Source organism: Cetorhinus maximus, unplaced genomic scaffold (assembly GCF_964194155.1).
Source record: "Cetorhinus maximus unplaced genomic scaffold, sCetMax3.hap1.1 HAP1_SCAFFOLD_623, whole genome shotgun sequence".
Taxonomy (NCBI): domain Eukaryota; kingdom Metazoa; phylum Chordata; class Chondrichthyes; order Lamniformes; family Cetorhinidae; genus Cetorhinus; species Cetorhinus maximus.
Genome location: NW_027596565.1, coordinates 134,903 through 157,346, shown reverse-complemented (window position 1 = coordinate 157,346; position 22,444 = coordinate 134,903). Strand labels below are relative to the sequence as shown.

General features: G+C 53.0%; 1 long non-coding RNA gene across 1 annotated transcript in view; it reads left to right on the top strand.

The window, feature by feature from the left end:
• Positions 1 to 22,444, top strand: part of LOC144674307 (uncharacterized) — a 79,921-nt gene that overhangs the window by 23,209 nt on the left and 34,268 nt on the right. The window contains exon 2 of the long non-coding RNA XR_013574503.1: positions 8,199 to 8,249. This is a non-coding gene — a long non-coding RNA (uncharacterized LOC144674307). The remainder of the gene's footprint in view (positions 1 to 8,198; positions 8,250 to 22,444) is intronic.

Sequence of the window (22,444 nt, the reverse complement as noted above, 5' to 3'; positions counted from 1 at the left end):
TTCCTGCTCCTGATCACTGTCCAGTGATGTTTGGGTTAGAGAGAGAGAGGGTGAATCAGCCAGGATTCCTGCTCCTGATCACTATCCAATGATCCCTGGGTTAGGCAGAGTGAGAGCGGAAATCAGTCAGGGTTCCTGCTCCTTATCACTGTCCAGTGATGTTTGGGTTAGAGACAGTACGGTTGAATCAGCCAGGGATCCTGCTCCTTATCACTGTCCAGTGATCCCTGGGTTAGAGAGAGAGGGGGGGGTGGAAATCAGCCAGGGTTCCTGCTCCTGATCACTGCCCAGTGATCCCCGGGTTAGAGAGAGAGTGAGAGAGAGTGAGGTAATGAGCCAGGGTTCCTGCTCCTGATCGCTGTCCAGTGATTCCTGGGTTAGATAGTGAAAGAGGGTATATCAGCCAGGGTTCCTGTACCTGATCACTGTCCAGTGATCCCTGGGTTAGAGAGAGAGAGGGGAAATCAGCCAGGGTTCCTTCTACTGATCACTGTCCAGTGATCCCCAGATTACAGAGAGAGACGTGAAATCAGGCAGTGTTCCTGCTCCTGATCACTTCCAGTGATCCCTGGGTTAGAGGGAAAGACAGGTGGGAAATGAGCCAGGGTTCCTGCTCCTCATCGGTGTCCAGTGATCCCTGGGTTAGGGAGAGTGAGAGGGTAAATTAGCTCGGCTTCCTGCTCCTGTTCATTGTCCCGTGATCCCTCGGTTAGAAAGAGAGACAGAGGGGAAATCGGCCAGGGTTCCTGCTCCTGATCACTGTCCTGTGATCCCCGGTTTAGAGAGAGAGAGAGAGGAAATGAGCCAGGGTTCCTGCTCCTGATCACTGTCCAGTGATCTCTGGGTTAGAGAAAGAGAGAGGGGAAATCAGCCAGCGTTCCTGCTCCTGATCACTGTCCAGTGATGTTTGGGTTAGAGAGAGAGAGGGTGAATCAGCCAGGGATCCTGCCCCTGATCACTGTCCAGTGATCCCTGGGTTAGAGAGAGAGAGAGGGACGGGAAATCAGCCAGGGTTCCTGCTCCTGATCACTGTCCAGTGATGTTTGGGTTAGAGAGAGAGAGGGTGAATCAGCCAGGGATCCTGCCCCTGATCACTGTCCAGTAATCCCTGGGTTAGAGAGAGAGAGGGCGGAAATCAGCCAGGGTTGCTGCTCCTGACGACTGTCCAGTGATCCCTGGTTTAGAGAGAGAGAGTGGAAATCTGCCAGGGTTCCTGCTCCAGATCACTGTCCAGTGTTCCCCGGGTTAGAGGGAGAGAGGAAATCAGCCATGGATCCAGATCCTGATCATTGCCCAGTGATCCCTGGATTAGAGAGCGAGAGAGAGAGAGGGGAAATCAGCCAGTGTTCCTGCTCCTGATCACTGTCCAGTGATCCCTGGGTTAGAGAGAGAGAGAGAGGGATATCAGCCACGGTTCCTGCTCCTGATCACTGTCCAGGATCCCTGGGTTAGAAAAAGGGGAAATCAGCCAGGGTTCCTTATCCTGATCATTGTCCAGTGAGTCCTGGGTTAGAGAGAGAGAAAGAGCGGGAATAAGCCATATTTCCAGCTCCTGATCACTGTCCAGTGCTCTCTGGGTTAGAGAGAGAGAGGGGAAATCAGCCATCGGTCCTGCTCCTGATCATTGTCCAGTAATCCCTGGGTTAGAGAGAGAGAAAGAGGGGAAATCATCCAGGGTTCCTGCTCCTGATCACTGTCTAGTGATCTCTGGGTTAGAGAGACAGAGGGGAAACCAGCCAGGGTTCCTGCTCCTGATCACTGTTCAGTGATCCCTGGTCTACGGAGAGAGAGAGAGGCGAAATCAGCCAGAATTCCTGCTGCTGATCACTGTCAAGTGATCCCTTGGTTAGAGAAAGTGAGATGGGAAATCAGCCAGTGTTCCTGCTCCTGATCACTGACCAGGTAGTCCTAGGATAGAAACAGGGGAAATAAGCCAGGGTTCTTGATCCTCATCATTGTCCAGTGAATCCTGGGTTAGATAGAGAGGAAGAGGGGATATGAGCCAGGGTTCCTGCTCCTGATCACTGTCCAGTGCTCCCTGGGTTAGAGAGAGAGAGAGGGGATATCAGCCAGGGTTCCTTCTCCTGATCATTGTCCAGTGATCTCTGGGTTAGAGAGAGACAGGGGAAACCAGCCAGGGTTCCCGCTCCTGATCACTGTACAGTGATCCCTGGGCTAGAGAGAAAGAGAGAGAGGGCAAATCAGCCAAAGTTCCTGCTGCTGATCACTGTCCAGTGATCCCTTGGTTAGAGAAAGTGAGAGGGCAAATCAGCCAGTTTTCCTGCTCCTGATCACTGTCCAGTGATACCTGTGTTAGAGAGAGAGGGGAAGTTAGCCAGGGTTCCTGCTCTGATTACTGTCCATTGATTCCTGCGTTAGAGAGAGAGGGGAAATTAGCCAGGGTTCCTGCTCCTGATCACTGTTCATAGATCACTGGGTTACAGAGAGAGAGAGAGGAAATCAGCCTGGGTTCTTGCTCCTGAACACTGTTCAGTGATCCTTGGGTTAGAAACAGGGGTAATCAGCCTGGGTTCCTGATCCTCATCACTGTCCAGTGATCCCTGGTTTAGAGAGAGACAGAGCGGAGAAATCAGAGAGGGTTCTGGCTCCTGACCACTGTCCAGTGGTCGCTGGGTTAGAGAGCGAGAGGGCGGGGAAATCAGCCAGGGTGCCTGCACCTGATCACTGTCCAGTGATCCCTGGTTTAGAGAGAGGGGAAATCAGCCAGGGTTACTGCTCCTGATCACTGTCCAGTGATCCCTTGGTTAGAGGGAGAGAGAGAGGGGAAATCAGCCAGTGTTCCTGCTCCTGATCACTGTCCAGTGATTCCTGGGTTAGAGAGAGAGAGTGTGGAAATCAGCCCGGGTTCCTGCTCCTCATCACTGTCCAGTGATCCCTGGGTTAGAGAGAGAGAGAGGGGAAGTCAGCGAGGGTTGCTGCTCCTAATCACTTTCCAGTAATCCCTGGGTTAGATAGAGAGAGCCGAAATCAGCCAGGGTGACTGCACCTGATCAGTGTCCCGTGATCCCTGGTTTAGAGAGAGGGGAAATCATCCACGGTTCCTGCTCTTGGTCACTGTCCAGTGATCACTGGGTTAGAGAGAGAGAGGGAAAATCAGCCAGGGTTCCTGCTCCTGATCACTGTCCAGTGATCCCTGGGTTAGAGAGATAGAGGGGAAATCAGCCAGGGTTCCTGCTGCTGATCACTGTCCAGTGATCCCTTGGTTAGAGAGAGAGAGGAAATCAGCCACATTTCCTGCTCCTGATTACTAACCAGTGATCCCCGGGTTTCAGGGTGATAGAGGATATCAGCCAGGTTTGCAGCTCCTGATCACTGTCCAGTGAACCCTGGGTTTGATAGAGAGAGAGAGCGGAAATTAGCCAGGGTTCCTGCTCCTGATCACTGTCCAGTGATGTCTGGGTTAGGGAGAGAGAAAGAAATCTGTCAGGGATCCTACTCCTGAATACTGTCCAGCAATCCCTGGGTTACAGAGAGAGAAGCGGTGGAGATCAGCCAGGGATCCTGCTTCTGATCACTGTCCAGTGATCCCCGGGTAAGAGAGAGAAAAGGCGGGGGAAATAAGCCAGGGATCCTGCTCCTGATCACTGTCCTGTGATCCCTGGGTTAGAGAGAGAGAGGCAAAATTAGCCAGGGTTCCTGCTGCTGTTCACTGTCCAGTGATGCCTGGGTTAGAGAGAGAGAGGGTGGGGGGGGAAATCAGCCAAGGTTCCTGCTCCTGTTCACTGTCCAGTGATCCCTGGGTTAGAGGGAGAGGGGTAATCAGCCAGGGTTCCTGCTCCTGTTCACTGTCCAGTGATTCCTGGGTTAGAGAGAGAGAGAGAGGGGCAATCAGCAAGGCTTCCTGCTCCTGATCACTGTCCAGTGATTCCTGGGTCAGAGAGAGAGAGGGTGGGGGGGGGAAATTAGCCAGGGTTCCTGCTCCTGATCACTGTCCAGTGATTTCTGTGTTAGAGAGAGAGGGGAAATTAGCCAGGGTTCCTGTTCCTGATCACTGTTCATAGATCACTGGGTTACAGAGAGAGAGAGAGGAAATCAGCCTTGGTTCTTGCTCCTGAACACTGTTCAGTGATCCCTGGGTTAGAAACAGGGGTAATCAGCCTGGGTTCCTGATCCTCATCACTGTCCAGTGATCGCTGGTTTAGAGAGAGAGAGAGCGGGGAAATCAGACAGGGTTCTGGCTCCTGACCACTGTCCAGTGGTCGCTGGGTTAGAGAGCGAGAGGGCGGGGAAATCAGCCAGGGTTCCTACTCCTGATCACTGTCCAGTAATTCCTGGGTTAGAAAGAGAGAGCCGAAATCAGCCAGGGTGCCTGCACCTGATCACTGTCCAGTGATCCCTGGTTTAGAGAGAGGGGAAATCAGCCAGGGTTACTGCTCCTGATCTCTGTCCAGTGATCCCTTGGTTAGAGGGAGAGAGAGAGGGGAAATCAGCCAGTATTCCTGCTCCTGATCACTGTCCAGTGATTCCTGGGTTTGAGAGAGAGTGAGAGTGGAAATCAGCCAGGGTTCCTGCTCCTGATCACTGTCCAGTGAACCCTGGGTTAGAGCGAGAGAGGAAATCAGCCTGGGTTCCTGCTCCTCATCACTTTCCAGTGATCCCTGGGTTAGAGAGAGAGAGAGGGTGAATCAGCCCGGTTACTACTCCTCATCACTGTCCAGTGATCTCTGGGTTAGAGAGAGAGAGAGAGAGGGGAAGTCAGCGAGGGTTGCTGCTCCTAATCACTTTCCAGTAATCCCTGGGTTAGAAAGAGAGAGCCGAAATCAGCCAGGGTGACTGCACCTGATCACTGTCCCGTGATCCCTGGTTTAGAGAGAGGGGAAATCATCCAGGGTTCCTGCCCCTGATCACTGTCCAGTGATCACTGGGTTAGAGAGAGAGAGAGGGGAAATCAGCCTGGGTTCCTGCTCCTGATCACTGTCCAGTGATCCCTGGGTTAGAGAGAGAGAGGGCAAGTCAGCCAGGGTTCCTGCTCCTGATCATTGTCCAGTGATTCCTGGGTTAGAGAGAGAGAGGGGAAATCAGCCTGGGTTCCTGCACCTGATCACTGTCCAGTGATCCATAGGTTAGGGAGAGAGAGAGATTTGAAATCAGCCAGGGTTCCTGCTCCTGATCACTGTCCAGTGATCCTTCGGTTAGAGAGAGAGTGAGAGGTGAAATCAGCCAGGGTTCCTGCTCCTGATCTCTGTCCTGTGATCCCTGGGTAAGAGAGAGAGAGTGGAAATCAGCCAGGGTGATGCTCCTGATCACTGTCCAGTGATTCCTGGGTTAGAAAGAGAGAGAGGGGAAATCTGCCAAGGTTCCTGCTCCTGTTCACTGTCCAGTGATTCCTGGGCCAGAGAGAGAGAGGTGGGGGGGGAATTGAGCCATTGTTCCTGCTCCTGATCACTGCCAAGTGATCCTGGGTTAGGGCGAGAGAGAGATAGAGGGGAAATCAGCCAGAGTTCCTGCTGCTGATCACTGTCCAGTGATCCCTTGGTTAGAGAGAGAGAGAGGAAATCAGCCACATTTCCTGCTCCTGATTACTAACCAGTGATCCCCGGGTTTCAGGGTGATAGAGGATATCAGCCAGGATTGCAGCTCCTGATCACTGTCCAGTGAACCCTGGGTTTGATAGAGAGAGAGAGCGGAAATTAGCCAGGGTTCCTGCTCCTGATCACTGTCCAGTGATGTCTGGGTTAGGGAGAGAGAAAGAAATCTGTCAGGGATCCTACTCCTGAATACTGTCCAGCAATCCCTGGGTTACAGAGAGAGAAGCGGTGGAGATCAGCCAGGGATCCTGCTTCTGATCACTGTCCAGTGATCCCCGGGTAAGAGAGAGAAAAGGCGGGGGAAATAAGCCAGGGATCCTGCTCCTGATCACTGTCCTGTGATCCCTGGGTTAGAGAGAGAGAGGCAAAATTAGCCAGGGTTCCTGCTGCTGTTCACTGTCCAGTGATGCCTGGGTTAGAGAGAGAGAGGGTGGGGGGGGAAATCAGCCAAGGTTCCTGCTCCTGTTCACTGTCCAGTGATCCCTGGGTTAGAGGGAGAGGGGTAATCAGCCAGGGTTCCTGCTCCTGTTCACTGTCCAGTGATTCCTGGGTTAGAGAGAGAGAGAGAGGGGCAATCAGCAAGGCTTCCTGCTCCTGATCACTGTCCAGTGATTCCTGGGTCAGAGAGAGAGAGGGTGGGGGGGGGAAATTAGCCAGGGTTCCTGCTCCTGATCACTGTCCAGTGATTTCTGTGTTAGAGAGAGAGGGGAAATTAGCCAGGGTTCCTGTTCCTGATCACTGTTCATAGATCACTGGGTTACAGAGAGAGAGAGAGGAAATCAGCCTTGGTTCTTGCTCCTGAACACTGTTCAGTGATCCCTGGGTTAGAAACAGGGGTAATCAGCCTGGGTTCCTGATCCTCATCACTGTCCAGTGATCGCTGGTTTAGAGAGAGAGAGAGCGGGGAAATCAGACAGGGTTCTGGCTCCTGACCACTGTCCAGTGGTCGCTGGGTTAGAGAGCGAGAGGGCGGGGAAATCAGCCAGGGTTCCTACTCCTGATCACTGTCCAGTAATTCCTGGGTTAGAAAGAGAGAGCCGAAATCAGCCAGGGTGCCTGCACCTGATCACTGTCCAGTGATCCCTGGTTTAGAGAGAGGGGAAATCAGCCAGGGTTACTGCTCCTGATCTCTGTCCAGTGATCCCTTGGTTAGAGGGAGAGAGAGAGGGGAAATCAGCCAGTATTCCTGCTCCTGATCACTGTCCAGTGATTCCTGGGTTTGAGAGAGAGTGAGAGTGGAAATCAGCCAGGGTTCCTGCTCCTGATCACTGTCCAGTGAACCCTGGGTTAGAGCGAGAGAGGAAATCAGCCTGGGTTCCTGCTCCTCATCACTTTCCAGTGATCCCTGGGTTAGAGAGAGAGAGAGGGTGAATCAGCCCGGTTACTACTCCTCATCACTGTCCAGTGATCTCTGGGTTAGAGAGAGAGAGAGAGAGGGGAAGTCAGCGAGGGTTGCTGCTCCTAATCACTTTCCAGTAATCCCTGGGTTAGAAAGAGAGAGCCGAAATCAGCCAGGGTGACTGCACCTGATCACTGTCCCGTGATCCCTGGTTTAGAGAGAGGGGAAATCATCCAGGGTTCCTGCCCCTGATCACTGTCCAGTGATCACTGGGTTAGAGAGAGAGAGAGGGGAAATCAGCCTGGGTTCCTGCTCCTGATCACTGTCCAGTGATCCCTGGGTTAGAGAGAGAGAGGGCAAGTCAGCCAGGGTTCCTGCTCCTGATCATTGTCCAGTGATTCCTGGGTTAGAGAGAGAGAGGGGAAATCAGCCTGGGTTCCTGCACCTGATCACTGTCCAGTGATCCATAGGTTAGGGAGAGAGAGAGATTTGAAATCAGCCAGGGTTCCTGCTCCTGATCACTGTCCAGTGATCCTTCGGTTAGAGAGAGAGTGAGAGGTGAAATCAGCCAGGGTTCCTGCTCCTGATCTCTGTCCTGTGATCCCTGGGTAAGAGAGAGAGAGTGGAAATCAGCCAGGGTGATGCTCCTGATCACTGTCCAGTGATTCCTGGGTTAGAAAGAGAGAGAGGGGAAATCTGCCAAGGTTCCTGCTCCTGTTCACTGTCCAGTGATTCCTGGGCCAGAGAGAGAGAGGTGGGGGGGGAATTGAGCCATTGTTCCTGCTCCTGATCACTGCCAAGTGATCCTGGGTTAGGGCGAGAGAGAGATAGAGGGGAAATCAGCCAGAGTTCCTGCTGCTGATCACTGTCCAGTGATCCCTTGGTTAGAGAGAGAGAGAGGAAATCAGCCACATTTCCTGCTCCTGATTACTAACCAGTGATCCCCGGGTTTCAGGGTGATAGAGGATATCAGCCAGGATTGCAGCTCCTGATCACTGTCCAGTGATCCCTGGGTTAGAGAGAGAGAGAGATAGAGGGGAAATCAGCCAAAGTTCCCGCTCCTGATCACTGTCCAGTGATCCCTGGGTTAGAGAGAGAGAGGGAAAATCAGCCATGATTCCTGCTCCTGATCACTGTCCAGTGATCCCTGGGTTAGAGAGAGAGAGGTGAAATCAGCCAGGGATCCTGCTCCTGATCACTGTCCTGTGATCCCTGGGTAAGAGAGAGAGAGGTGCGAAATCAGCAAGGGTTCCTGCTCCTGATCACTGACCAGTGATCCCTTGGTTAGAGAGAGAGTGGAAATCAGCCAGGGTCCTGCTCCTGATCACTGTCCAGTGATTCCTGGGTTAGAAAGAGAGAGAGTGGAAATCAGCCAGGGTTCCTGCTCCTGATCACTGTCCAGTGATGTCTGGGTTAGGGAGAGAGGAAGAAATCTGTCAGGGATCCTACTCCTGAATACTGTCCAGCAATCCCTGGGTTACAGAGAGAGAAGCGGTGGAAATCAGCCAGGGTTCCTGCTCCTGATCACTGCCCAGTGATCCTGGGCTAGGGAGAGAGAGAGATAGAGGTGAAATCAGCCAGAGTTCCTGCTGCTGATCATTGTCCAGTGATCCCTTGGGTAGAGAGAAAGATTCGATATCAGCCAGAGATCCTGGTCCTGATCACTGTCCAGTGATCCCTGGGTTAGAGAGAGAGAGGAAATCAGCCACATTTCCTGCTCCTGATTACTATCCAGTGATGTCTGGGTTAGAGAGAGAGAAGCGGTGGATATCAGCCAGGGTTCCTGCTCCTGATCACTGTCCAGTGATGCCTGGGTTAGAGAGAGAGAGGGTGTATCAGCCAGGGATCCTGCCCCTGATCACTGTCCAGTGATCTCTGGGTTAGAGAGAGAGAGGGAGGGGAAATCAGCCAGGGTTCCTGCTCCTGATCGCTGTCCAGTAATCCCTGGGTTAGAGAGAGAGAGAGGTGAAATCAGCCAGGGTTCCTGCTCCAGTTAACTATCCAGTGATCTCTGGGTTAGAGATAGAGAGGGGGAATTTGCCAGGATTCCTGCTCCTGATCACTATCCAATGATCCCTGGGTTAAGCAGAGTGAGAGCGGAAATCAGCCAGGGTGCCTGCTCCTGATCATTGTCCTGTGATCCCTGGGTTAGAAAGAGAGAGAGAGGATAATCAGCCAGGGTTCCTGCTCCTGACCACTATCCAGTGATTCCTGTTTTTGAGAGAGAGAGATGGGAAATCAGCAAGTGTTCCTTCTCCTGATCACTCTACAGTGATCCCTGGGTTAGAGAGAGAGAGAGGAAATTAGCCAGGGTTCCTGCTCCTGATTACTGTCCCGTGATTCCTGGGTTAGAGAGAGAGACAGGGGCAATCAGCAAGGCTTCCTGCTCCTGATCACTGTCCAGTGATTCCTGGGTCAGAGAGAGACAGGGTGGGCGGGGGAGGGGGGCTGAAATCAGCCAGGGTTCCTGCTCCTGATCACTGCCCAGTGATCCCCTGGTTAGAGGGAGATACAGGATATCAGCCAGGGTTGCAGCTCCTGATCACTGTCCATTTATCCCGGGGTTTGAGAGAGAGAGGAACTTAGCCAGGGTTCCTGCTCCTGATCACTGTCCAGTGGTGCCTCGGTTAGAGAGAGAGAGGGTGAATCAGCCAGGGATCCTGCCCCTGATCACTGTCCTGTGATCCCTGTGTTAGAGAGAGAAAGGGGAAATCAGTCAGGGATCCTGCTCCTGAACACTGTCCAGCAATCCCTGGGGTCGAGAGAGAGAGAGGAAATCAGCCAGGGTTCCTGCTCCTGATCAATGTCCAGTAATCCCTGGGGTCGAGAGAGAGAGAGGAAATCATCCAGGGTTCCTGCTCCTGATCGTTGTCCAGTGATCCCTGTGTTAGAGAGAGAGAGCGAGGGGAAATCAGCCAGGGTTCGTACTCCTGATCACTGTCCAGTGATGTCTAGGTTAGAAAGAGAAAGGGGGAATCAGCCAGGGTTCCTTCCCCTGATCACTGTCCAGTGATCCCCGGGTTAGAGAAAGAGAGGTGAAATCAGCCAGGGTTCCTTCTACTGATCACTATCCAGTGATCCCTGGGTTAGAGTGTAAGAGAGGTTGGAAATGAGCCAGGGTTCCTGCTCCTGATCGCTGTCCAGTGATCCCTGGGTTAGAGAGAGCGAGGGGAAATCAGCCAGGGTTCCCGCTCCTGATCACTGTCCAGTGATCCCTGGGTTAGAGAGAGCGAGGGGAAATCAGCCAGGGTTCCCGCTCCTGATCACTGTCCAGTGATCCCTGGGTTAGGGAGAGTGAGAGGGGAAATCAGCCCGGCTTCCTGCTCCTGTTCATTGTCCCGTGATGCCTGGGATAGAGAGAAAGAGGGGAAATCAGCCAGAGATACCTGTCCTGATCACTGTCCAGTCATCCCTGGGTTAGAGAGAGTGATGAAATCAGCAACACTTCCTGCTCCTGATTACTATCCAGTGATCCCCAGGTTAGAGGGAGATACAGGATATCAGCCAGGGTTCCTGCTCCTGATCACTGTCCAGTGATGTCTGGGTTAGAAAGAGAGAGGGGGAATCAGCCAGGGTTCCTGCTCCTGATTACTGCCCTGTGATCCCCGGGTTTGAGAGAAAGTGGGGAAATCAGCCAGGGTTCCTTCTCCTGATCACTGTCCAGTGATCACCGGGTTAGAGAGAGAGATGGGAAATGAGCCAGGGTTCCTCCTCCTGATCACTGTCCAGTGATCTCTGGGTTAGAGAGAGAGAGAGGGGAAATGAGCCAGGGTTCCTTCTCCTGATCACTCTCCAGTGATCCCTCGTTTAGAGAGAAAGAGGGTAATCAGCCAGAGATCCTGGCCCTGATCACTGTCCAGTGATCCCTGGGTTAGAGAGAGAGATGAAATCAGCAACATTTCCTGCTCCTGATTACTGTCCAGTGATCCCCATGTTAGAGGGAGATACAGGATATCAGCCAGGGTTGCTGCTCCTGATCACTGTCCATTTATCCCTCGGTTTGAGAGAGAGAGAGAGAGGAAATTAGCCAGGGTTCCTGCTCCTGATCACTGTCCTGTGTTGCCTGGGTTAGAGAGAGAGAGGGTGAATCAGCCAGGGATCCTGCCCCTGATCACTTTCCAGTGATCCCTGGGTTAGAGAGAGAGAGGGAGGGGAAATCAGCCCGATTTCCTGCTCCTGTTCATTGTCCAGTGATCCCTGGGTTAGAAAGAGAGACAGAGGGGAAATCAGTCAGGGTTACTGATCCTGATCACTGTCCAGTGATGTCTGGGTTAGAGAGAGAGCGGTTGAATCAGCCAGGGATCCTGCTCCTGATCACTGTCCAGTGATCCCTGGGTTAGAGAGATAGAGGTGGGGGGAATTCAGCCAGGGTTCCTGCTCCTGATCACTGCCCAGTGATCCCCGGGTTAGAGAGAGAGTGAGAGAGAGAGGTAAAATCAACCAGGGTTCCTTCTCCTGATCACTGTCCAGTGATTCCCGGATTAGAGAGAGAGACGTGAAATCAGCCAGGGTTCCTGCTCCTGATCACTATCCAGTGATCGTTGGGTTAGAGGGAAAGGCAGGTGTGAAATGAGCCAGGGTTCCTGCTGCTGACCACTGTCTAGTGATCCCTGGGTTAGGGAGAGTGAGAGGGGAAATCAGCCCGATTTCCTGCTCCTGTTCATTGTCCCGTGATCCCTGGGTTAGAAAGAGAGACAGAGGGCAAATAGGCCAGGGTTCCTGATCCTGATCACTGTCCTGTGATGTCTGGGTTAGAAAGAGAGAGGGGGAATCAGCCAGGGTTCCTGCTCCTGATCTCTGTCCAGTGATCCCCGGGTTAGAGAGAGAGGGAGGAAATTTGCCAGGGTTCCTGCTCCTGATCACTGTCCAGTGATGTCTGGGTTAGAGAGAGAGAGGGTGAATCAGCCCGGGATCCTGCCCCTGATCGCTGTCAGGTGATACCTGGGTTAGAGAGAGAGAGGGACGGGAAATCAGCCAGGGTTCCTGCTCCTGATCGCTGTCCAGTAATCCCTGGGTTAGAGAGAGAGAGGGGGGTAATCAGCCAGGGTTGCTGCTCCTGGTAACTGTCCAGTGATCTCTGGGTTAGAGAGAGAGGGGGGGAGTCAGCCAGGGATCCTGCTCCTGATCACTGTCCAGTGATTCCCGGGTTAGAGAGAGAGTGAGAGACAGACAGGGGAAAACAGCCAGGGTTCCTTCTACTGATCACTATCCAGTGATCCCTGGGTTAGAGGGAAAGAGAGGTCGAAATGAGCCAGGGTTCCTGCTCCTGATCGCTGTCCAGTGATCCCTGGGTTAGTGAGCGCGAGGGGAAATCAGCCAGGGTTCCCGCTCCTGATCACTTTCCAGTGATGTCTGGGTTAGAGAGAGAGAGGGTGAATCAGCCCGGGATCCTGCCCCTGATCGCTGTCAGGTGATACCTGGGTTAGAGAGAGAGAGGGACGGGAAATCAGCCAGGGTTCCTGCTCCTGATCGCTGTCCAGTAATCCCTGGGTTAGAGAGAGAGAGGGGGGTAATCAGCCAGGGTTGCTGCTCCTGGTAACTGTCCAGTGATCTCTGGGTTAGAGAGAGAGGGGGGGAGTCAGCCAGGGATCCCGCTCCTGATCACTGTCCAGTGATTCCCGGGTTAGAGAGAGAGTGAGAGACAGACAGGGGAAAACAGCCAGGGTTCCTTCTACTGATCACTATCCAGTGATCCCTGGGTTAGAGGGAAAGAGAGGTCGAAATGAGCCAGGGTTCCTGCTCCTGATCGCTGTCCAGTGATCCCTGGGTTAGTGAGCGCGAGGGGAAATCAGCCAGGGTTCCCGCTCCTGATCACTTTCCAGTGATGTCTGGGTTAGAGAGAGAGAGGGTGAATCAGCCCGGGATCCTGCCCCTGATCGCTGTCAGGTGATACCTGGGTTAGAGAGAGAGAGGGACGGGAAATCAGCCAGGGTTCCTGCTCCTGATCGCTGTCCAGTAATCCCTGGGTTAGAGAGAGAGAGGGGGGAAATCAGCCAGGGTTGCTGCTCCTGGTAACTGTCCAGTGATCTCTGGGTTAGAGAGAGAGGGGGGGAATCAGCCAGGGATCCTGCTCCTGATCACTGTCCAGTGATTCCCGGGTTAGAGAGAGAGTGAGAGACAGACAGGGGAAAACAGCCAGGGTTCCTTCTACTGATCACTATCCAGTGATCCCTGGGTTAGAGGGAAAGAGAGGTCGAAATGAGCCAGTGTTCCTGCTCCTGATTGCTGTCCAGTGATCCCTGGGCTACTGAGCGCGAGGGGAAATCAGCCAGGGTTCCCGCTCCTGATCACTTTCCAGTGATCCCTGGGTTAGGGAGAGTGAGAGGGGAAATCAACCCGGCCTCCTGCTCCTGTTCATTGTCCCGTGATCCCTGGGATAGAGAGAGAGACAGAGGGGAAATAGGCCAGGGTTCCTGCTCCTGATCACTGTCCAGTGATGTCTGTGTTAGAAATTGAGAGGGGGAATCAGCCAGGGTTCCTGCTCCTGATCACTGCCCAGTGATCCCCGGGTTTGAGAGAGAGAGAGGAAATCAGCCAGGGTTCCTTCTCCTGATCACTGTCCAGTGATCCCTGGTTTAGAGAGAGAGACGGGAAATCAGAGAGGGTTCCTCCTCCTGATCACTGTCCAGTGATCTCTGTGTTAGAGAGAGAGCGAGGGGAAATGAGCCAGGGTTCCTGCTCCTGATCACTGTCCAGTGGTCCCTGGGTTAGGGAGAAAGTGGGGAAATCAGCCAGAGATCCTGGTCCTGATCACTGTCCAGTGATCCTTGGCTTAGAGAGACAGATGAAATCAGCAACATTTCCTGCTCCTGATTACTATCCAGTGATCCCCAGGTTAGAGGGAGATACAGGATATCAGCCAGGGTTGCTGCTCCTGATCACTGTCCATTTATCCCTCGGTTTGAGAGAGAGAGAGAGAGATTAAATTAGCCAGGGTTCCTGCTCCTGATCACTGTCCAGTGTTGCCTGGGTTAGAGAGAGAGAGGGTGAATCAGCCAGGCATCCTGCCCCTGATCACTTTACAGTAATCCCTGGGTTAGAGAGAGAGAGGGAGGGGAAATCAGCCAGGGTTCCTACTCCAGGTAACTGTCCAGTGATCTCTAGGTTAGAGAGAGAGAAGGGGAATCAGCCAGGATTCCTGCTCCTGATCACTGTCCAGTGATCCCTGGTTTAGGCAGAGTGAGAGCGGAAATCAGCCAGGGTGCCTGCTCCTGATCATTGTCCAGTGATCCCTGGGTTAGAAAGGGAGACAGAGGGGAAATCAGTCAGGGTTACTGATCCTGATCACTGTCCAGTGATATCTGGGTTAGAGAGAGAGCGGTTGAATCAGCCAGGGATCCTGCTCCTGATCACTGTCCAGTGATCCCCGGGTTAGAGAGAGAGGGAGGAAATTTGCCAGGGTTCCTGCTCCTGATCACTGTCCAGTGATCTCTGGGTTAGAGAGAGAGAGAGGGGAAATCAGCCAGGGTTCCTGCTCCTGATCACTGTCCAGTGATGTCTGGGTTAGAGAGAGAGAGGGTGAATCAGCCCGGGATCCTGCTCCTGATCATTGTGCAGTGATCCCTGGGTTAGAAAGGGAGACAGAGGGGAAATCAGTCAGGGTTACTGATCCTGATCACTGTCCAGTGATGTCTGGGTTAGAGAGAGAGCGGTTGAATCAGCCAGGGATCCTGCTCCTGATCACTGTCCAGTGATCCCCGGGTTAGAGAGAGAGGGAGGAAATTTGCCAGGGTTCCTGCTCCTGATCACTGTCCAGTGATACCTGGGTTAGAGAGAGAGAGGGACGGGAAATCCGCCAGGGTTCCTACTCCAGGTAACTGTCCAGTGATCTCTGGGTTAGAGAGAGAGAGTGGGAATCAGCCAGGCTCCCTCCTCCTGATCACTGTCCATTGATCCCTGAGTTCGTAGAGTGAGAGCAGAAATCAGCCAGGGTGCCTGCTCCTGATCATTGTCCAGTGATCCCTGGGTTAGAAAGTGAGAGGGGGGGGGAAATCAGCCAGGGTTCCTGCTCCTGATCACAGTCCATTGATCCCTGGGTTAGAGAGAGAGAGAGAGGGGGGGAAATCAGCCAGGGTTCATGCTCCTGATCACTGCCCTGTGATCCCTGGGTTAGAGAGAGAGTGAGAGAGAGAGAGGAAATTAGCCAGGGTTCCTGCTCCTGATAACTACCCAGTGATTCCTGGTTTTGAGACAGAGAGATGTGGAGTCAGCAAGGGTTCCTTCTCCGGATCACTGTCCAGTGATCCCTGGGTTAGAGAGTGGGAATGGAAATCTGCCAGGGTTCCTGCTCCTGATCATTGTCCAGTGATCCCTGGGTTTGAGGAAGAGAGAGAGAGAGGAAATCAGCCAGGTTTCCTGCTCCTGATCACTGTCCAGTGATCTCTGGGTTAGAGAGAGAGAGAGAGGGGAAATCAGCCAGGGTTCCTGCTCCTGAGTACGGACCAGTGATCCCTGGGTTAGAGAGAGGGGGAAATCAGCCAGTGTTCCTGCTCCTGATCACTGTCCAGTGATCCATTGGTTAGAGAGAGAGATAGACAGGGGAAATGAGCCAGGGTTCCTGCTCCTGATCACTGTCCAGAGATCCCTCGGTTTAAGTGGTTGAGGGGAAATCAGCCAGGGTTCCCTGCTCCTGATCACTGTCCAGTGATCCCTGGGTTAGACACAGAGATTGGGGAAATCAGCCAAGGTTCCTGCTCCTGATCACTGTCCAGTGATCCCTCAGTTAGAGAGAGAGGGAGGAAATCCGCCAGGGTTATAGCTGCTGATCACTAGTCATTCATCCCTAGGTTAGGGAGAGATAGAGAGGGGAATTCAGCCAGGGTTCCTGCTCCTTATCACTGTCCAGTGATCCCTGATTTAGAGAAAGAGAGGGGAAATCAGCCAGGCTTCCTGCTCCTGAACACTGTCCAGTGATTCCTGGGTTATATAGTGAAAGAGGGGAAATCAGCCAGGGTTCCTGCTCCTGATCGCTGTCCAGTGATCCCTGGGTTTAGGACAGTGAGAGGGGAAATCAGCCCGGCTTCGTGCTCCTGTTCATTGTCCCGTAATCCCTTGGATAGAGAGAGAGACAGAGGGGAAGTAGGCCAGGGTTCCTGCTCCTGAGCACTGCCCAGTGATCCCCGGGTTTGAGAGAGAGAGGGGAAATCAGCCAGGGTTCCTTCTCCTGATCACTGTCCAGTGATCCCCGGGTTAGAGAGAGAGATTGGAAATCAGCCAGAGTTCCTACTCCTGATCACTGTCCAGTGATCCCTGAGTTAGAGAGAGTGAGAGGAAATCAGCCTGGGTTCCTGCTCCTGATCACTGTCCAGAGATCCCTGGTTTAGAAAGAGAGAGGGAGATAATCAGCCAGGGTTCCTGCTCCTGATCACTGTCCTGTGATCCCTGGGTTAGAAAGAGAGAGTGAGGTAATCAGCCAGGGTCCCAGCTCCTGATCGCTGTCCATTGATTCCTGGGTTAGATAGTTTAAGAGGGGATATCAGCCTGGGTTCCTGTACCTGATCACTGTCCAGTGATCCCTGGGTTTAGAGAGAGAGGAGAAATCAACCAGGGTTCCTTCTCCGGATCACTGTCCCGTGATCCCAGGATTAGAGAGAGAGACGGGAAATCAGCCAGGGTTCCTGCTCCTGATGACTATCCAGTGATCTCTGTGTTAGAGGGAAAGACATGTGGGAAATGAGCCAGGGTTCCTGCTCCTGATCACTGTCCAGTGATCCCTGGGTTAGGGAGAGTGAGAGGGGAAATCAGCCCGTTTTCCTGCTCCTGTTCATTGTCCCGTGATCCCTGGGTTAGAAAGAGAGACAGAGGGGAAATCGGCCAGGGTTCCTGCTCCTGATCACTGTGCAGTGATGTCTGGATTAGAAAGAGAGAGGGGGAATCAGCCAGGTTTCCAGCTCCTGATCACTGTCCAGTGATCCCCGGGTTAGAGAGAGAGAGTTGAAATTAGCCAGGCTTCCTTCTCCTGATCACTGTCCAGTGGTCTCTGGGTTAGAGATGAGAGAGGGGAAATCAGCCAGGGTTCCTGCTCCTGATCACTGTCCAGTGATGTCTGGGTTAGAGAGTGAAAGAGGGGATATCAGCCTGGGTTCCTGTTCCTGATGCCTGTCCAGTGATCCCTGGGTTTAGAGAGAGAGGAGAAATCAGCCAGGGTTCCTTCTCCTGATCGCTGTCCAGTGATACCTGGGTTAGAGAGAGAGGAAATCAGCCAGGGTTCCTGCTCCTGATCACTGTGTTACGAAGAGTGAGAAGGGAAATCATCCCGGCTTCCTGCTCCTGTTGATTGTCCCGTGATCCCTGGGTTAGAGAGAGAGACAGAGGGGAAATAGGCCTGGGTTCCTGCTCCTGATCACTGTCCAGTGATTCCTGGGTTAGAGAGAGCGAAGGGAAATCAGCCAGGGTTCCTGCTCCTGATCACTGACCAGTGATCCCTGGGTTAGGGGGAGTGAGAGGGGAAATCAGCCCGTCTTCCTGCTCCTGTTCATTATCCCGTGATCCCTGGGTTAGAGAGAGAGACAGAGGGGAAATAGGCCCGGGTTCCTGCTCCTGATCACTGTCCAGTGATCCCCGGGTTAGAAAGAGAGAGGGCAAATCAGCCAGGGTTCCTTCTCCTGATCACTGTCCAGTGATCCCCTTGTTAGAGAGAGAGATGGGAAATCAGCCAGGGTTCCTACTCCTGATCACTGTCCAGTGAGCCCTGTGTTAGAGAGAGTGAGAGGAAATCAGCCACGGTTCCTGCTCCTGATCACTGTCCAGTGATCCCTGGGTTAGAAAGAGAGAGTGAGGTAATCAGCCAGGGTTCCTGCTCCTGATCGCTGTCCAGTGATGCCTGGGTTAGATAGTGAAATAGATCAAATCAGCCAGGGTTCCTATTCCTGATCACTGTCCAGTGATCCCTGATTTAGAGAGAGAGAGAGGGGAAATCAGCCCGGGTTCCTGCTCCTGATCACTATCCAGTGATCCCTGGGTTGGAGGGAAAGAGAGGTGGGATATGAACCAGGGTTTCTGCTCCTGATTACAGTCCAGTGAGCCCTGGGTTAGGGAGTGAGGGGAAATCAGCCCGCCTCCCTTCTCCTGTTGATTGTCCCGTGATCCCTGGGTTAGAGAGAGAGACACAGGGGATATAGGCCAGGGTTCCTGCTCCTGATCACTGTCCAGTGATATCTGGGTTAGAAAGAGAGTGGGGGAATCAGCCATGGTTCCTGCTCCTAATCACTGTCAAGTGATCCCTTGGCTAGAGAGATAGAGAGGGGTAATCTGCCAGGGTTCCTGCTCCTGATCACTGTCCAGTGATCCCTGTGTTAGAGGCAGAGAGATGGGAAATGAGCCAGGGTTCCTGCTCCTCATCACTGTCCAGTGATACCTCGGTTAGAGAGAGAGGGAGGAAATCAGCCAGGGTTATAGCTCCTGATCACTAGTCATTCATCCCTGAGTTAGGGAGAGATATAGAGGGGATATCAGCCAGGGTTCCTGCTCCTGATCACTGTCCAGTGATCCCTGGGTTAGATAGAGAGAGGGAGGTAATCAGCCAGGGTTCCTGCTCCTGATCGCTGTCCAGTGATTCCTGGGTTAATTAGTGAAAGAGCGGAAATCAGCCCGTGTTCCTGTTCCTGATCACTGTCCAGTGATCCCCAGGTTAGAGGGAGAGGGGGGAATTCAGCCAGGGTTCCTGCTCCTGATCACTGTCCAGTGATGTCTGGGTTAGAAAGAGAGAGGGGGAATCAGCCAGGGTTCCTGCTCCTAATCACTGTCAAGTTATCCCTGGGCTAGAGAGATAGAGAGGGGAAATCAGCCAGTGTTCTTGTTCCTGATCACTGTCCAGTGATCCATGGGCTAGAGAGAGAGACATACAGGGGAAATCTGCCAGGGTTCCTGCTCCTGATCACTCTCCAGTGATCCCTGGGTTAGAGGCAGAGAGAGGGGAAATCAGCCAGGGTTCCTGCTCCCGATCACTGTCCAGTGATCCCTCGGTTAGAGAGAGAGGGAGGAAATCAGCCAGGGTTATATCTCCTGATCACTAGGCATTCATCCCTGGGTTAGGGAGAGATAGAGAGGGGATATCAGCCAGGGTTCCTGCTCCTGATCACTGTCCAGTGATTCCTGGGTTAATTAGTGAAAGAGCGGAAATGAGCCAGGGTTCCTGCTCCTGATCACTATCCAGTGATTCCTGGGTTAGAGGGAAAGAGAGGTGGGAAATGAGCCAGGGTTCCTGCACCTGATCACTGTCCAGTGACCCCTGGGTTAGAGAGAGCAAGGGGCAATCAGCCAGGGTTCCTGCTCCTGATCACTGTCCAGTGATCCCTGGGTTAGAGAGAGCGAGGGGAAATCAGCCAGGTTTCCTGCTCCCGATCACTGTCCAGTGATCCCTGATTTAGAGAGAGAGGGGAAATCAGCCAGGGTTCCTGTTCTTGATCACTGTCCAGTGTTCCCTTGATTAGAGAGAGGGCAAATCAGCCAGAGTTCCTGCTCCTGATTACTGTCCAGTGATCCCTTGGTTAGAGAGCGAGGGGAAATCAGCCAGGGTTATAGCTCCTGATTATTGTGCAGTGATCCCTGGGTTAAGGAGAATGAGATGGGAAATCAGCCCGGCTTCCTGCTACTTTTCATTGTCCCGTGATCCCTGCGTTAGTGAGAGAGACAGAGGGGAAATAGGCCAGGGTTCCTGCTCCTGATCACTGTCCAGTGATCCCTGGGTTAGAGAGAGCGAGGGGAAATCAGCCAGGGTTCCTTCTCCTGATCACTGTCCAGTGATCCCCGGGTTAGAGACAGAGAGGGGAAATCTGCCAGGGTTCCTTTTCCTGATCACTATCCAGTGATCGCTGGGTTAGAGGGAAAGAGAGGTGGGAAATGAGCCAGAGTTGTTGCTCCTGATCACTGTCCAGTGATCCCTGGGTTAGAGAGAGCGAGGGGAAATCAGCCAGGGTTCCTGCTCCTGATCACTGTCCAGTGATGTCTGGGTTAGAAAGAGAGAGGGGGAATCAGCCAGGGTTCCTGCTTCTAATCACTGTCAAGTGCTCCCTGGGCTAGGAAGATAGAGAGGGGAAATCCGCCAGTGTTCCTTCTCCTGATCACTGTCCAGTGATCCATGGGTTAGAGAGAGAGGCAGACAGGGGAGGTAATCAGCCAGTGTTCCTGCTCCTGATCACTGTCCAGTGATCCCTGATTTAGAGAGACGGATGGGAAATCAGCCAGTGTTCCTGCTCCTGATCACTGTCCAGTGATCTATGGGTTAGAGAGAGAGACAGACAGGGGATGTAATCATCAGGGTTCCTGCTCCTGATCACTGTCAACTGATCCCCGGGTTAGAGAGAGAGATGGGAAATCAGCCAGGGTTCCTGCTCCTGTTCATTGTCCCATGATCCCTGAGTTAGATAGAGAGATAGAGGGGAAATAGGCCAGGGTTCCTGCTCCTGATCACTGTCCAGTGATCCCCGGGTTAGAGAGAGTGAGAGCAAATCAGCCAGGGTTCCTTCTCCTGATCACTGTCCAGTGATCCCTGGTTTAGAAAGAGAGAGGGAGATATTCATCCAGGGTTCCTGCTCCTGATCACTGTCCCATGATCCCTGGTTTAGATAGAGAGAGGGAGATAATCAGCCAGGGTTACTGCTCCTGATTGCTGTCCAGTGATGCCTGGGTTAGATAGTGAAAGAGATGAAATCAGCCAGAGTTCCTGTTCCTGATCACTGTCCAGTTATCCCTGGGTTAGAGAAAGGGGAAATCAGCCAGGGTTCCTGCTCCTGATCACTGTGCAGTGATCCCTTGGTTAGGGAGAGTGAGATGGTGAATCAGCCCGGCGTCCTGCTCCTGTTCATTGTCCCGTGATCCCTGTATTAGAGAGAGAGACAGAGGGGAAATAGGCCAGGTTTCGTGCTCCTGATCACTATCCAGTGTTGTCTGGGTTAGAAAGAGAAAGGGGGAATCAGCCAGTGTCCCAGCTCCTGATCACTGTCCAGTGATCCCCGGGATAGAGAGAGAGAGGGGAAATCAGCCAGGGTTCCTTCTACTGATCACTATCCAGTGATCCCTGGGTTAGAGGGAAAGAGAGGTGTGAAATGAGCCAGGGTTTCTGCTCCTGATTGCTGTCCAGTGATCCCTGGGTTTGAGAGAGCGAGGGGAAATCAGCCAGGTTTCCTGCTCTTGATCACTGTCCAGTGATCCCTGGGTTTAGGAGAGTGAGAGGGGAAATCAGGCCGGCTTCGTGCTCCTTTTCATTGTCCCGTAATCCCTGGGATAGAGAGAGAGACAGAGGGGAAATAGGCCAGGGTTCCTGCTCCTGATCACTGTCCAGTGATGACTGGGTTAGATAGAGAGAGGGGGAATCAGTCAGGGTTCCTGCTCCTGATCACTGCCCAGTGATCCCCGGGTTAGAGAGAGATTGGAAATCAGCCAGGGTTCCTGCTCCTGATCACTGTCCAGTGATCCCTGGTTTAGAAAGAGAGAGGGAGATTATCAGCCAGGGTTCCTGCTCCTGATCACTGTCCTGTGATCCCTGGGTTAGAATGAGAGAGTGAGGTAATCAGCCAGGGTTCGTGCTCCTGATCACTGTCCAGTGATCCCTGGGTTTAGAGAGAGAGGAGAAATCAGCCAGGGTACCTTCTCCTGATCACTGTCCAGTGATCCCCGGATTAGAGAGAGAGACGGGAAATTAGCCAGGGTTCCTGCTCCTGATGACTATCCAGTGATCTCTGGGTTAGAGGGACAGACATGTGGGAAATGATCCAGCGTTCCTACTCCTGATCACTGTCCAGTGATCCCTGGGTTAGGGAGAGTGAGAGGTGAAATCAGCCCGGCTTCCTGCTCCTGTTCATTGTCCCGTGATCCCTGGGTTAGAAAGAGAGACAGAGGGGAAATCGGCCAGGGTTCCTGCTCCTGATCACTGTGCAGTGATGTCTGGATTAGAAAGAGAGAGGGGGAATCAGCCAGGGTTCCTGCTCCTGATCACTGTTCAGTGATCCCCGGGTTAGAGAGAGAGAGATGAAATTAGCCAGGGTTTCTGCTCCTGATCACTGTCCGGTGGTCTCTATGTTAGAGAGAGAGAGAGGGGAAATCAGCCAGGGTTCCTGCTCCTGATCACTGTCCAGTGATGTCTGGGTTAGAGAGAGAGAGGGGGCAAATCAGCCAGGGTTCCTGCTCCTGGTAACTATTCAGTGATCTCTGTGTTAGAGAGAGAGAGAGGGGGAATCAGCCAGGCTCCCTGCTCCTGATCACTGTCCAGTGATCCCTGGGTTAGGTAGAGTGAGAGCAGATATCAGCCAGGGTGACTGCTTCTGATCATTGTCCAATGATCCCTGGGTTAGAAAGAGAGTGAGTGGGGAAATCAGCCAGGGTTCCTGCTCTTGATCACTGTCCAGTTATGTATGGGTTAGAGAGAGAGAGGTTGAATCAGCCAGGGATCCTGCTCCTGATCACTGTCTAGTGATCCCTGGGTTAGAGAGAGAGAGAGGGGTGCGGGGAAATCAGCCAGAGCTCCTGCTCCTGATCACTGCCCAGTGATCCCAGGGTTAGAGAGAGAGGGGTGAAATCAGCCGAGGTTCCAGCTCCTGATCGCTGTCCAGTTATCCCT